Source organism: Tauraco erythrolophus, chromosome 6 (genome assembly GCF_009769465.1).
Source record: "Tauraco erythrolophus isolate bTauEry1 chromosome 6, bTauEry1.pri, whole genome shotgun sequence".
NCBI classification, from domain to species: Eukaryota; Metazoa; Chordata; class Aves; order Musophagiformes; family Musophagidae; genus Tauraco; species Tauraco erythrolophus.
This window is the reverse complement of record NC_141470.1, coordinates 23,583,905-23,599,152: the sequence shown is the minus strand read 5'-3', so window position 1 is coordinate 23,599,152 and position 15,248 is coordinate 23,583,905. Positions and strand designations below refer to the sequence as shown.

At 35.9% G+C, this 15,248-nt stretch overlaps 1 protein-coding gene across 1 annotated transcript in view; it reads right to left on the bottom strand.

Moving 5' to 3' along the window:
• The window catches only part of SPON1 (spondin 1), a 191,566-nt gene that overhangs the window by 134,545 nt on the left and 41,773 nt on the right, over nucleotides 1–15,248 (bottom strand). The window lies entirely within an intron of this gene.

Sequence of the window (15,248 nt, the reverse complement as noted above, 5' to 3'; positions counted from 1 at the left end):
ACCTATGAATACATAAAAATAGCAATACCAGAGATGTGCTCTTTAATCTATGTTTGGGAATGCTTAACAGCTGCTTGGACAACACAAAAATGAAATATTCACATGTACTGCCCCTATCATGATGCAAATAAGATGTCTCCTTCAAAGTTTACTCTGCCAGGATCATTGACAGAAAGCACAGAGCTCCCAATACTTGCTCTGTGGACATTAGTATTAACGAACCACAGATTAGCCTCAGAAACCTTCAGTAACCTGATCTCTTTTATTGTGCCCTAATCAATATGGGAACAGAAGGTCAATGGCCAGTCATTTACAAACAACAGCTACACATGGGACTGAGGCAGATTTTGAAGGATTTCAGTACAAAGCTACAGGACAAATCACCTTTGGTTCACTGGTGGAATTTCAGAGTATATTGACAGAAATGGTGCCCAAGGTATGCATGCCTTCAACCTGAATGGGACAACATACAAGGAACACTCTAAGCAGTGTTATGTGAGCACCTCTGCTATGAAGACAGGCTGAGAGAGTTGGGGCTGTTCAGCCTGGATAAGAGAAGGCTCTGGGGTGATCTTATTGCAGCCTTCCAGTACTTAAAGGGGGCCTACAGGAAAGCTGGAGAGGGACTTTTTCCAAGGGCGTGTAGTGATAGGACAAGGGGCAATGGATTTAAACTGAAAGAGGGGAGATTTAGATTAGATCTAAGGAAGAAATTTTTCGCTCAGAGAGTGGTGAGGTACTGGAACAGGTTGCCCACAGAAGTTGTGGCTGCCCCATCCCTGGCAGTGTTCAAGGCCAGGTTGGATGAGGCTTTGGGCAACCTGGTGTAGTGGAGGGTGTCCCTGCCCATGGCAGGGGGGCTGGAGAATTGCTAAACATGCTCCATGAAAATCAGAATACACTTAGGGTTAAGGAAATATAATGTTGAAAGATACAGAAACAGATGTCACGAAATGGATCAAAAATTGTCCAAGATATACATAGGAAGGGCAAGAACAAAGTCTAGTCATATCTCTCTGATACAGTAGTGAGTTGTCAGACTGTGGATGCGATTACATATAGATTACATACATTAGCTACCCAAAACAGGCCGGGGTAATGAAACTCCTTGGAAGTGACTGATTCCTTCTCAAGGCGGTTTAAAGCCTTTTCTATAAAGCAACTTATAGCAGCAGGAAGAGAGAAAAAAACCCAACAGTATCAAGAAGTCTTTTGCCTCTGTGGGGCTCCTGAAGTCTTGTTGACCCAGATAAAGGTCATCATTTCATGGACAAAGAGATCACAACCATGCTTAAAGGATCAGGGATTAAGCAAAAGCTACACAGTCTGCACCTCCCTCAATCATCAGGACAAAGAGAACACATGAACAGAACTATTAAAGTATTGTGAAGAGTAGTAAGTAGTAATGGAAAGGATTAAGATGATAAATTACCCTCCATATTAGCAGCTTCGAGAAACAGGAATAGGCTAGGAACTGGAATCCAGCCCTACCAAGTTTTGTTTGCAACAAAAGTCCAGTTAATTAGATTCTTAACTTCATTAGGAACTCAGAGGGAGATGTTTTAACATAGATAATTCAGATACACAAAGTGCGATTAGAGATATAGAAGGAAACAGAGCAAGGGATCAGGCATTGTAGAAACAAGCAGGGGTGTTCCTTCAGATATGCGTATGGGAAGTAGGTGAATTGATTATGTTTTTGAGATTGACACTCGAGCAGTGCAATTTAAACTTTTCCAATTGTTGGTTTAGATCTTGAAACAGAAGTAACAAGGAAAACAAATCTCCTGATCTTCAAGACAAAAACATAAGGTGTACTTACCTAACTTTGTTTTTCTATAGCACAGTCATTTGCTCCCACCAAACATTTACACAGAAAAACAGACACGAAAAATACAAGTTTTGAAAATTAAAACCAAACAATTACCAGATACACTGATGTTGAGAGTGTTTTGAAAATCTAGATGTGCCCTGCAATCTTGTTCTGCTGTTGATCACAAGGTGACAGTCTATTGAGAACTGACTGACCTTCTACTGAAATCAATTACCAACTTCAGTTTCACTTAATCAGAAGAGAATCACAGCCTGAATTTCTTCTGACGCACAGGTAGTCACTGGAAAACTAGAAAATTGTAAGGACAGCACCTAAAACTTCATTAATGCTGAGCCAAGTTGCCTGGACATATTTAGTACTTTGTGAGTAGACAATGAGTAGACAAAGTTCTACTGCATAGTTCATGTGTGGCAGAAATACAGACTAGTACTATAAAACTGGCAAGAAAGAAAAGCTAGTGTTTTTTCACTATATTCAAGGTAATACTTTGTCTTTTACTCTGAGAAGTTAGAGAATTGCCTGTTCATTAGTATTTGTTATCTAAAGTAACTCTGATGAACAAGAGAATTTCTTTATGAACTATCATGAAATGGTGGTACCTCAATACATGGCATCATCTTTGCAGCATGTATACAAAATGGAAAAGTGTTCCAAGTTCCTTGTCTCATCATATTTTCACTTCAGCAAACAACTGTAAGGCAATTGCAACATGAGAGAGCACACCTTTTTTACTATCTACAGAACCAAAAGTATATTCCATTTTCAGAGAAATCTATGGGAAGAAACATTATGATAGGTAATCTGTAGAACTTAAATCAGTTGTTGGTACATACTAAGGGTATCGCCAGGCTACATACACTATCCATGTAATGACTGAGCATCAAGCTCATTATCCTCCTAACAAACAGAGCTCATTCCTTCTCCAGACACAGACCACTATATCTGCAAACCTATCCTTTCTGCAGCAGATGAAAACCCAGAAACCATTAAAGAAATCAAGTGTGCTTTCTGGTGCATTGCAAGACTTTAAACTACATTCTGCTGAAGCAGTGAAGTGATGGAGCAACAAATCCATTTCTTCAGGAAAGCAGCGCAAAAAGCATTCAGACTGCTGCTGTTCAGATAGGAAAGATACTTAATGCATATCTAATGAAGCAGAAAAGATAGAAAAAGTGGGTATCTAATTACTGCAAGGAAAAGAAAAATAGCCCACAATTATTAGTTGAATTTAATATTTCAATCCTTTCACAAATCCCTTTCAAAAACTGTCAAACCAGATAAGTAGAAAGACAACAAGAATCAATTCAACAGTCAGTTTACATGAAGAACAATTCCTTTTCTAGGTGTTTTTTTCCTTTCATAATTTCTAAAGAATTGCAATTATATGTGTAGCTGCTCCTTTAAGGAAACAAATTAGAATTGATTTTGTGGTGCTTTATATGAAAAAAAAAAATCAAGATTAATATCATGTTCAGGTTCTTAGACCCTTATTTATATAATACATCACTCAGAGAGTCTCCAGTTAATATATTTAAATCCACATGAGAATTTAAATACTATTCAATATAAGCAAGGATGGCAGAATCTGACACTTTGTTAATTCAGCCATTTGCCTTTCATAATGAAATATAGCTGTGCTTGCAATTTTAACTGTAAAATGTGCTATGAAGAACTGTTCTGGATTTTTGTGGGCATGCAGACAGTTCAGCAAATATTGAACTCAGCATGCTACAAAAATTTTGCTAACATAGAAAATTTCATAAAAAATGGCACACCCAGTATAGCTTCTTAAATTTAACTGCAGATTTACTTACATACCTTTATAGAATCATATAGTCTTGAATTACCTGAACAGGTTGTACTAAGAAGGAGCAAATGACCAGTAAGATGTGCCATTTTTAGGACTATATTAAATTAGACTTTGTAACATCTAAGAATTACCAGTGTTGTACGATCGAGACCATACGCTGTTAATCTCACGACTCTTGTCTGCATCTATAGACATGTTGAATAAAAGATGATCTTGGCAAGAGATTTTCATAGCACGTTTTATTAGTCTCCTAGTCACTAGGTATATACTGGATAAAGTCATTCATTACTAAAATTAAAAATTAACTACATATTTTACTTAGCTTTTTTATTATATCATTTCATCATTACTGGACCAAATTTGTCCTTCACTTTTGTTCATGTGAAATGAGAATACCATTATACTACAGTAAACAACTTTATGTTTGTATGACAGTGGTCCCACTGGTGCCCTGGTTTTAATATACAGACAAAAATCTCTTTATCCATAAACTTTAGAAATAGCATGACATTTTGATTCATAAATAAAATACATATTTTAAAAATGTAGCATATTACATTAAAATAACGTCTTCAGTTCTTGACATAAGATAAATCACTTCCTTAACGTGAGTTACCATACATTGAGAAAGTTTCATTTCAGTTCATGCGGTTATAAAAAACCCCACAATTTAAAACATTCAGTAATAAAAAATGAAAACACTTTTGATGTCATCAATAGTGACTCTGCTTTATGTTTTGAAAGGAAATCAAATTATGACTATCACGATTATTTCTATTCCTTTCCTCTCTTTCTTTCCCCGCAAAAATTGACAATGGCATTGAAGTCAAATTAAACATCTGTTTGTAAAATAAACTGGAGTGCTACTGACAGCTGCTGCCAAATGGCAAATGTTCTACAGCTGTCAGGCTCCTAAATTAACAATGATTTTCATTTACTAACAGCAAACAACAAGAAAATTATGGAGTCTTTTTTTTTAATCCCACTACTTGAAATTTATGAAAATACAGACTCTACCTGAAACTTAGCCAGAAAGAAGTGAGAGTTTACTGTTTTATTTCCCCATTTACTGGGAGGAAAATTCAGACAAAATCAGATTTCAGTGCAAGATATTTCAGGAACTTCTCTCCTTACATGTCTTAAATCCTTTCGCATTTCCTTTCCAAGATATAAAAATAAGATGTAATAATTCTTTGAGGATTTATCTTTCTGCAATACAAATTATTTCAATTAAAAATACTATTGAATAAAAACATTTTCTTGATTTTTCATACATCTTTTTAGATTTATTAATACTCAGACACATCGAACTAGTAGGTTTTTTCAAAGTTTTATGTAAAATGTTTACATATTAGCTACATCAGAAGTAGGTGGCAGGATTCTTTTGCAGCAATGTTCGTATGTTTAAAACAAATGAATTTGCTTTTTATATACGTTTAGAACTCAGCTGGAACTCACTGAAGAGTTTCAACTTCAGTGCGGTTATGCGAACACCAATATTTTCATTAAAGAACAATGGATAGAGAACAAGTTACTGACTACAGACAGTAGCAAGCTGCAGTTGCTTAAAATGCAAAATAATTCAGAAATCTGAGGAATTTTGAAAAATCTGTAATTAAATAATGTTAAAGACAAAGTCCTAGTTTTACATAAGAGTAATTATTTGCACAAAGATGGAAAGGAAAAAGTTGATGAGAGAAGTATTTGATAGCAAGATGAAGGAAGTCTAGAGGATCAGGAGTTGAACACAGATAAATGTTATTCTCTCCTGAAAAACAGTGGAAGCACATTCTCTAAGACCACATGGAGTCATACAAGGCATCTGTAGAATTAGAATGCCCAGTTTTGGGTACCACAATTCAAGGATATAGATCATTTGGAGAAAGTTCAGAAGAGACTAACAAGAACAACCAGATACGCAGAAGGAGGAAAACATTGAAGGAGCTGGGCTTGAGTAACCTCAAGAGAAGACAACTGAAAGAAAGGATGGGTTGAAAAGGTTACAGCACCTGAGAATAAGGGGTATTAGAGGAATCATTTTAGCAAAACAGCAGCTATGACAGATAAGTATTGGCACCACTTCTTTATGGGGAATGCCAAGGCCCAACCTTTAGGAACAGAGGTGGACAGGGGTAAAAATGATAGCTCATCCTATTGTCATACTGTTGGCAGACAGTAAAAGACTTGAGTATTTCACCAAAGTCCCTTCCAACATCATTTGTTATGGCTTCCCTATTTATCTTCAAGTTTTGGGTCAGAAAGTAGAATTACTAGGAAGCACTATACCTGACTTGCTGCTTCATATGATTTTTCCAAGTGAACACTTTGAACACATAGTAAATATCCTTAGAACAGTGTTGAGAATCTAGAAGGAGCAAGAAATTCACCATATAAAATAAAGAAATAAAAAGGAAAGTTTTAAATACCCCATGTATCTTTGCTGAGTACCAAACGAGAATACAATTGATCTCCGATCAGTTCCGTGTTTGAGTTTGTGTCAATTGTAAACATTAACAATTCATCTTAATTGCAGTATTTCCCTAAAAGTCAGTTGAAAACACAATGATGATCGAAAAGAGAATTGATATCAGTGCCTTATCATAAAGTATGTTGTACTTTTCTAATACCTGCCTTTCTACTGCCCTACACAAAGGACTCATTTTTTAATTTTTGTATATCAGTCTGCTTTACAAAAATACAAGTAATTGTGCAAAATAATAACCATATAGACCAAAGAGAGTTATTGCATGTTATTTCTATTTATCACAAAATGTGCTATAATAGTGATATTTTTTTAAATATTAAATTATTGCAGGCTTTTTCAAGGTACAGTGTGAAATAGTTAAAAATATTATCTTTCATAATAAAGTCATAACCATATTCCTCCTAACACTAGAGGAAAGACTATCATCCTCTCCTTACTCTTCTTTTTTTTTTTTTCCACATGGTTTTCCTATTGCTTTGAGCTCCTCAAGGAATAAACCCATCATATTTCAGTAGCAAAACCATTAAACTGTTTTGCAACACTACGCCTTTGCAAACAAAACAGCATATGAATGAATGTAGCTAGATTTTATAGAAATACGTTATTAATTGTACTGTAAAAAAGATTATTTAGAACATAAAATTACAAGAAAAAATATTATGCTGAATGTTATTCTTCCCAATACAAGTAAACTCTCTGTGGGTGTTTAGCCTAAAAAATGAAATACAGGGCTATAAGTTAGTTAAATTGCAAAGTTTAAATTTTTGTCTTGTTTTGTAAATGAATAAATAAATAGCCAGATAAAGGAAACATTCAAATTATTTTTAAGGACTCTGAATAGTGCAATACTAATGTATAATCTTCTCTATCTTGCAGTGTTTTATAAAGAGTCACTGGCCTCTAGTTGCTTTTGAGAAAGCAGATGCATTGAAAAATGGGTTGAGCTGTATATGATAACAGTGTGAAAAATAGGAATGGACCCAAATCTACTCGTTTTCAATCTATGTCCCTATTATACAGACTATATAAAGCTGTGCACATTTCTGTTACATCAACTCCTAAAAGCAAAGAATAAGGAAAAATGAAAGCAGGTCAAAAGAAACACATATGGAAAACTATTACATTTTCTATTTATCAAAGGTTGTATTTGTTCCAAGGACTATTAAGGTGTATAGAGATATCTTAGATTGCTATCTTAGTTGTTTAGAAATACATAAAATGTCTATATAAAATATTTTATGCTATGCACAAAGAAATATTAAGCTACACTGATATTCTCTCTATCAAAAATGAAGTTCAAAAGCTACTGGTGTTGCCATGTGGTAGTTAACTGGAAGATACAGATCTATTTTTTTTGAAGCTATTACTACAGGAATTTTGATCATTTCTCTGCATGCAGAAGACTCACTAATTCTACTGGGAAAAATCAATATAGCTACTTATAATATGAGAACTGTTATCTTCTATTGTCTCATAAACAGCATATAACTGTTACTGAGGGCTCGTGCTAGGCAAGGAAGGCAGATTATTCTGTTTTTCCTTGGCTGTCATATTTATTTATAATAGAAAGCTTTCAGTAAACACTTTATAACTGTGCTCAATTGCTCCAGTATTAGCATCCTAATAAACAGTCAGGTGAAACTGTTGACATGTACGTGTCTGGACAATTGCATGTGAAGACTGAAAGGATAAATGGAAATGACTGAATAACAAGCTTAATATACAATTCAAACAAGCAAGGGTTTTGTTGTTGTTTAGTTTTACACTTTGAATATTTAGAGGTATAATTTTATAGTGAACTCCTCATAGCTCTTCAACTGCTCACTAGTAGCCCATCTGCTTCAGAATAAACAGTGTGATTTTTCTGCAAGTGCAAATCCACTAAACTCTTTTTCAAGAAATACAACCCATAAGTATTCAGGAATTCTAAAAGAGCATGTGAAATAATCATATTTCACATGTTTTGTAACAAATAGGATGCATTTAAAGTATACAACCCTTGTAAAACATTTGAAGAAACATTCAATTAAACATATGGAAAAATACTTGAGCTATATATTACTCAGGTAGGCATCCCAACAAATTAAGGAAAATTGCATATATTGGGGTAAGCACAGCCTCACAAAGAAAAGAAAATGTTTTAATGGTGAGAGCATCAGAGAGGAGCAAAGAATCTACTTATACTGCTTAATAACCTTAGTCAAGTAACCTGAATACCTTAAAACCTTGCCTCAGTACTTCTCCTCCCTCTGCCACCTCATAGATACTGATTAAGAATTTGGGACAGGCTGGAAATCTAACGCACAAATTTTCCCGCTGTAACTATATATCATTCTTTTTTCTTTATGGTTTTTTAAATTCAACTCTGTGATCATCTATCAGATGTTCCTCTTATGTAACTTGCAATAATTTCAGAAGCAGCACTGTAGCTTCCACCCGTTTAAAGGAGTCTGATTGATGCGGACCCACTCTGTAGCTCCTTGACAACTTGAACTTCTTTCTGATAGGAGTGAATTTGTACAACTTGTTTTTGTGATAGAGAATCATAATATCAACGCTACTAGTAAGAGAGATTAATTTTGAGATGCATGTCATTCTGACCATTTCAATTTGGCATTTCTGCTAAACACTTTTCTTAACACAGTGTTATTGAGTTGGTCATATATTAATTCACACACCACAGAGGTGCTCTGGTGCTTTTTGAGTTTTGTTATCCAGATGTCTTGTACTCTGTTTCTGGCCCAAGGACTCCCTGGTTGGATCTCATAATGAGTTTTGAGTGTAGAGAAGAGATTTGGCTGCATATCAAGACAGTTTCAGTATGTATATGTAGTTATGAACTTGTGGGGTTTTGTAACACTTAGTTCCTTTGCTTTATGGTTCTTCTTTTAGTCTTTCCAACATCACATTTCAGCATAGTGTTTACTCAGAGTGAGATGTCAAGTGACCTGAATGAGTATTAGGCTTGAAGTCACAAGAAGTCAAAAAGTACATGTTCAAAAAGCTCTAGCTGGAGTTCATTCACCCTCAGAGCTTTGAAGGCTCAAGAGTAAGAAGACTGCCAGAATCCATGTGGAGGTTGGAAACTGAGTATTTTATCCAAGGTGTAGATCCATGGACTAGAATTGAAGTTGTCCTCATAGGTATGATAGCTTTGCTACAATAGCACAACTACCTAAAAGATTTTGCCAATACATACTTGATATACTAAACATATCACAGTTTTTATTTGGAAGACCACATATCTTTAAAATTCCTCTACTCTTTTTTTTTGACTACACACCAACAAAACCAATGTAATTAAAATCATGAAGATAATTATATACACAGGAAAATAATAAGTTTCACACTTTTCCTCAAAAATTATAAAACATTTGCCTGCAGATGGCTCAGAAAACATTTCCAGAAACAAACAGCAGAGACATTACAACAAATTCAGTGCATTTCTGCAAGTAGTAATGATAATAAACACTATTTACAGATACCGGATTTTAATTTGTTGGTTGTTTAAGCACGATACATATAGCAGAAGTAAATAACTTGTCAGCAAGAACTTTTGTTACATTTACCACACCAGACACGTCCGTTGCCTGACAACTCAATTATTCCTTGAGCCAATCAGAGAACTGTGGTTTCTTTTCTAAATGGTAAATTGGATGTAACTTATCTGTATGTGGCCATCATTTACTACATTAACAATTAATCTCAGACTCAGTGAAAGTCACCAAATGCTAAAGGAGGAGAAGATAATTACCATCTAGCAATACTTGACTCTACAGGAGATCTACACCAGCTTACAGATTTAATCAATTTGAATATTAACAAGATTCTCCCTATCATGAAATTTTAATATATGACAAGCTAAGACAATTTACAAAATTTTCTTACTCTTGTTTTATATTACAGAATTCTAAAATACTTGCAGAAAGCTATTTTGTTCTGTATTTTCCACCAATTACATGGGTCAGACCTTTACCTGTTTGTTCACTACCACATTGAACTGAGACCCTTCATCTTGAGGAATCCAACTAACCAGTGGAATCTAGATATCTGGGGCTAAAAATGGCCTGTGAGAGGAGATTCTCAATCACTGCTAAGAAACTTTTAATAAACATTTATTGTCTTTTCTTTTGTCAATAGTGTAAATCATTTATTGAAATCCATATTTAAGACTTTCCTTGTTAAACTAGATGAATCTCCATTAGCTTTTTTACCTAATTAAGCACAGTCTCTGAATATTAGCTGTTAGATACAAAAGCAAAACAATGCACGTGTGCTGTTCTACTTTGCTGAAAAGTAGTACATGCTAAACCAAGCATGACAGTCTACATGCAGGAAAAAAAAGTGGGTTTTTTTAAAAAGTTAAAACCATTTTCAGACTCACTTATATAACATATTAAAACAGATTAATTCAAATCCCTGAAAATTTCTCCACTTCCAATAGATGATATAAACACGACCAGGCGCTGCCACTGCTCAATTGTCTATATAATTTGTTTTTATATAAGTATAAATTGTACATAGTAATTATAAGTACCTTTCAAGAAAGTTTTAACAGTAGATTTTCAAAGATTCTAGAAAGCAAATACATTCTGAAGACCCCAGAAATCTAGTAAATAAATTTTAGAACAGAAGCTTTTATGAGAAGATGAAGGAAATGACCTGGTCCTCCCATATTGCCACATTACATTTAGTGTCTGATCAGTCACAAGGAACAAGGGAAAGTAAAGACGAAAAGAAAGATTAAATGTTGCATTGTGAACATGAAAAAAAGTAGACTGCACACAGCATGACAGCTCAGAATGGTCCAGATAGATATCTTTAACCACAGAAGCAAGAAAGATATTGTTGTAAGCACTTTCCTGCTCATGCTGATGTTTGAGTAGCCTCTGAGGCTAGCATAGATGCTGAGGCAGCCAAGTGAATCCTTATCGCTAAGATCTGAGTGCATTCTGTTGATTCATCTTTTTATAGTAACTTTTTTCCACATAGCAGAAGTTTCTATTCAAGTACCTAGTGCTGTGACGAGGCTGACTACACTATCCAGTAGTCGACGATGCATTCCATTTCCGTTTGGTCATTCTAAAAATCAAGGTGCTTGAAACAGTCTTGCAGTGCCTGGGGCCATCCCCAAAGTGAAATGCTGTTTCTCCATTTCACCCATCTGCAGAAATCATTTTAAGAGTTGGCATGCTGGAGCATATGTACCCTCCTATAATTGGATTTAGCTGCATAGTGTTCCCAGCACGCATCAGGCAAGCAGAAAGAGGGTTTAAAGCTTGAGGGTCTCAAAAGCAATGTGTAACGTCTAAGCAAAGTCTTCTGTCTTCAGTGAGACTCGAGCTTAAATGCTTGGACAAATAGAGCCTCAGCTCTTGTTTGCATCTCGGAAGTACATTCAGTACACTGACAGTTTCAATAAAGAGTCGAAGGATTCGAACCTTTAGGCTATTTCACTGTCACCACTTAATGAGAATGAAGAGAATGGATGAATTGTTCTCGACTAAGCAATTACAGTGCAAAATTGTATGTTAATCCATCTCCCTCCTTCCCCCCCACCCCCGCCCCCCAATTCTAAATTTTCACACAGAAAGAGATGATTTAGAAGGCAAAGTGGTGATAATAAGTGGAATTCAAGTATCTCTTAGTTCTCCTAAACTTTATATTTTGTAGTCACCCAGAAAGCTAGCATTACTCTCATAGAATCATAGAATGGTTAGGATTGGAAGGGACCTCAAAGATCATCTAGTTCCAACCCCCCTACCATTGGCAGGGAAACCCTCCACTACACCAGGTTGCCCAAAGCCTCATCCAGCCTGGCCCTGAACACTTCCAGGGATGGGGCACCTACAACTTCTCTGGGCAACCTGTTCCAGTACCTCACCACCCTCTGAGTGACAAATTTCTTCCATATATCTAATCTAAATCTGTCCTCTTTCGATTTAAAGCCATTTCCCCTTGTCCTATCACTACATGCCCTTGTAAAAAGTCCCTCTCCAGCTTTCCTGTAGGCCCCCTTTAAGTACTGGAAGGCTGCAATAAGATGACCCCAGAGCCTTCTCTTCTCCAGGCTGTTCATGCCAAAAGACATGGCATCCATTGCTGAACCTGGGAACTACAGATTACTATTTGTCTGTGTCATTTCATGCTTATCACAACCAAACTAATCACATGCACTATGCCTAGAAAACACTGAGAAGACTACTAGCCAAAGGTGGGCAATCAAGTGTTTCTATCAAAGGCATCAGACTTCACAAACCACAAAAAAACCCAAAACGTTCCCAAACCTCAGTACTAGCCCAAGGAAAGCTTCCTGGGAGTGTCTATACTCAATTATACCAATGTAAATCTTAAAAAACCCCAGTATTTGGCACTAAAACCTCAATAAGTTTTTATGGATGAGCTATGTTTGACTTGTGACTACATTTAACTTTTCTACATCCTTATGATTCAGAATAGCTCCAAAATGACGCCATTCTGTTCTGGAAATTCTTCAAGAAAATGACTAGCTAGTCTCCAAGGACTGAAACAGATATGTATTGATAATAAAAAAAAAAAACACAAAACTATTTGCATTGCATTATACACAGAAAAAAAGAAAAATACAGAGGGTTTTTGTTTCCTCTAAAGTTCAAGGTTTTAGAATTTTTCTGTGATGAGTTTGGACTCAACTATTTATAATAACTGCTTTCAGACTTTTGTTTTTATTATATCATGAAAACTCTCACAAATGACAGAATAATTTTGAAAACTGTGTTCAACATTTCTGTGCTATTCTAAGGGAGCTGACCATAAAGAAGGTCTATAAAGAATGCTAACTGTAAACTAATTCAGATGTGGTCAAAGCTTTACATACAAAAGAAAAAATGTAAATGTTGTTAATGCCAAAACCACATCACTGATTGCTATGTATGGTCCCACTGAGGACTGCACTGCAGCGCAATCAAATGCCACATTGCAATGTTAATTTCTGGCATCAGCAATTCCTAATAATGTTGACCGTTTCATTCTTTCTTTGAAATGTCCTCAGGAATGGAGCAGTTGCTCTGAGGTCAATAAAGCCACCATTGGGAGCAAGCTTGTATTTTTCACATAATTTTTACTGGAATATACCTAACAACTTCCTTTCACTTTCATCAGCATGTACACACCTAAGACACCTGCATGCACTGCAAACAAGCAGTCATCTCGTCAACAATTTTTCCTTTTCCCATGAACTTCAATTTCTAAGATGCTCTTCCAGCTGCCCAAACAGATTACAGGAACTGGTGCCAGTCAGCTAATCTAACTCTATGTTGACACTTCATTGTTTTGTTGGCAGTACTGATGTACATCCAGCAGACTGAGAAGGTTGTATGCCGCTCATTGAATCTATACGCTCTTTAAGGCAGTGAAAATTTCATACTTTTGTGTGTTTAACATCAGAACTGCGGTTCTGTCTGTGTTACTTTTTGGAGCCTCTCTTGAGTTTTCTGCAATTATGTGAGTACTTCACAGTGTAAAAACCAAAGAGTGTTGAATATCAAGCATGATCTGACCAGCAGAGAGGAGAGAGAAGAAACATCTAAGAAGGTTCCTACAGTTGCTGGTACTTTACTATGTTCCTTTGCTGACAAGACCCAGTCAGGCCCCTAAACCAACTTCAGCCACAGATGTTTAAGTTTCAGCGACAAAAGTATCGGTCTTGGTTCATTTTTTTTTGGTAATGGTACTTCTTGTTAGGACAGTAATAAAAAAAAAATCCACCAACTTATATTGTTGCATATCATTATTGGATTAAAGTTTAAATCTTGTGTCTTTAAAAAGATGTATAAAACATCATCACCTTATTATTACACCACTGAAGTAGTAAGTGCTTCAGCAGTATTTGTTATACAACTAAGAGGGAGAAAGTCTTGAAGGGAACACAATTGCTTTACCAATAAACAGCTCAGCAACACTGAAAGAATCTTCTTGGTTGCTTCTTGAAAAATTCCATGTATAAACTTTAACACACAACCACCAGTCTGGCCATGCACCAAGCACCATAATTCACAGTTTTACTGCAGTCCAAGGTACACTTGTCTGTCCTGAGCTTAAGACTGTAAGTGTATCCTTGAACTGTTTCAGTGCGCATTAAAATAGATTACCTTAAACAAAATTATTTTACTGATATCGAGAGGCAGCAGGCAGAACTGCACTGCCAAAGATTTGAGACTGTTCCATAGCCAGTGTCAGGGTTGGGGCTAGATCACCCCCACAAATGCAGAAGAGGAGAGTGTTTATCTCTTGTGCCAATTAGCAAAAGGAAAGGGAAGTGAGGCACAAGGTGAGAGAAGGGCAGCTGAGGACCAGTTTTGCTGGTGGCAATTTTGCAGCCTGTTAGAAATCAGTTACAATTTTAAGAACAATTTCACTTTCCTGAATCGGCCTGAACTACCTTCAGTCCAACTTCTGTGTTAGCATCTCCTTAAAAGCCTAGAGGTGTTTTGTGTCTCTAAAGGCATCCCCAGTACTAATCAGACTATTTGAAATTCATTGGTCTACTGCAGGGCATATCTTAACAATTGCAAAGGCTTATCCCAGACATAAACTCAAACGAAGCAAAGAAATCCCAATTGTCCATGCATATTTGACCTATCTGTCCTATTAAATACAACAAGCAAAACTTTAGGAGACAGGACAACGTTTCTCTGGCAGTTTCCTCTGATAGTCTTCACAGTAAGAAGTGACTTAAGGTTTCTACAGACAAACGAGTGGCCCTAAAGCAAAGTGCACCTACATAATCTTATCTCTGTCTATTGCTCAAAAAGCATGTGTATACATGCTTCAGAAATAGACTGTAGAAACAATAGGAAAACAAGAGTAAAAGATCACCAGCTCTAAAATGAAAGCGTTTATCTCTAAATGAATACATCTAGTTTTACTGATAAAAGTTCATTTAGAAAACCCTGATTCTACAGAACATTCTTACTCTTCATCTCAACTAAGATCATGTTTTTTATCCAAATCTCAACCAGACGGATGCAATTTTGATCTTAAAGATTCAGAATTTTAGGTGACATAAATGGCTGAGAGCTCACCAAGTTCAATTAAGGTTACTAATTCAATGGTTACTGAAGGCTTGGAGTAAATTTGAA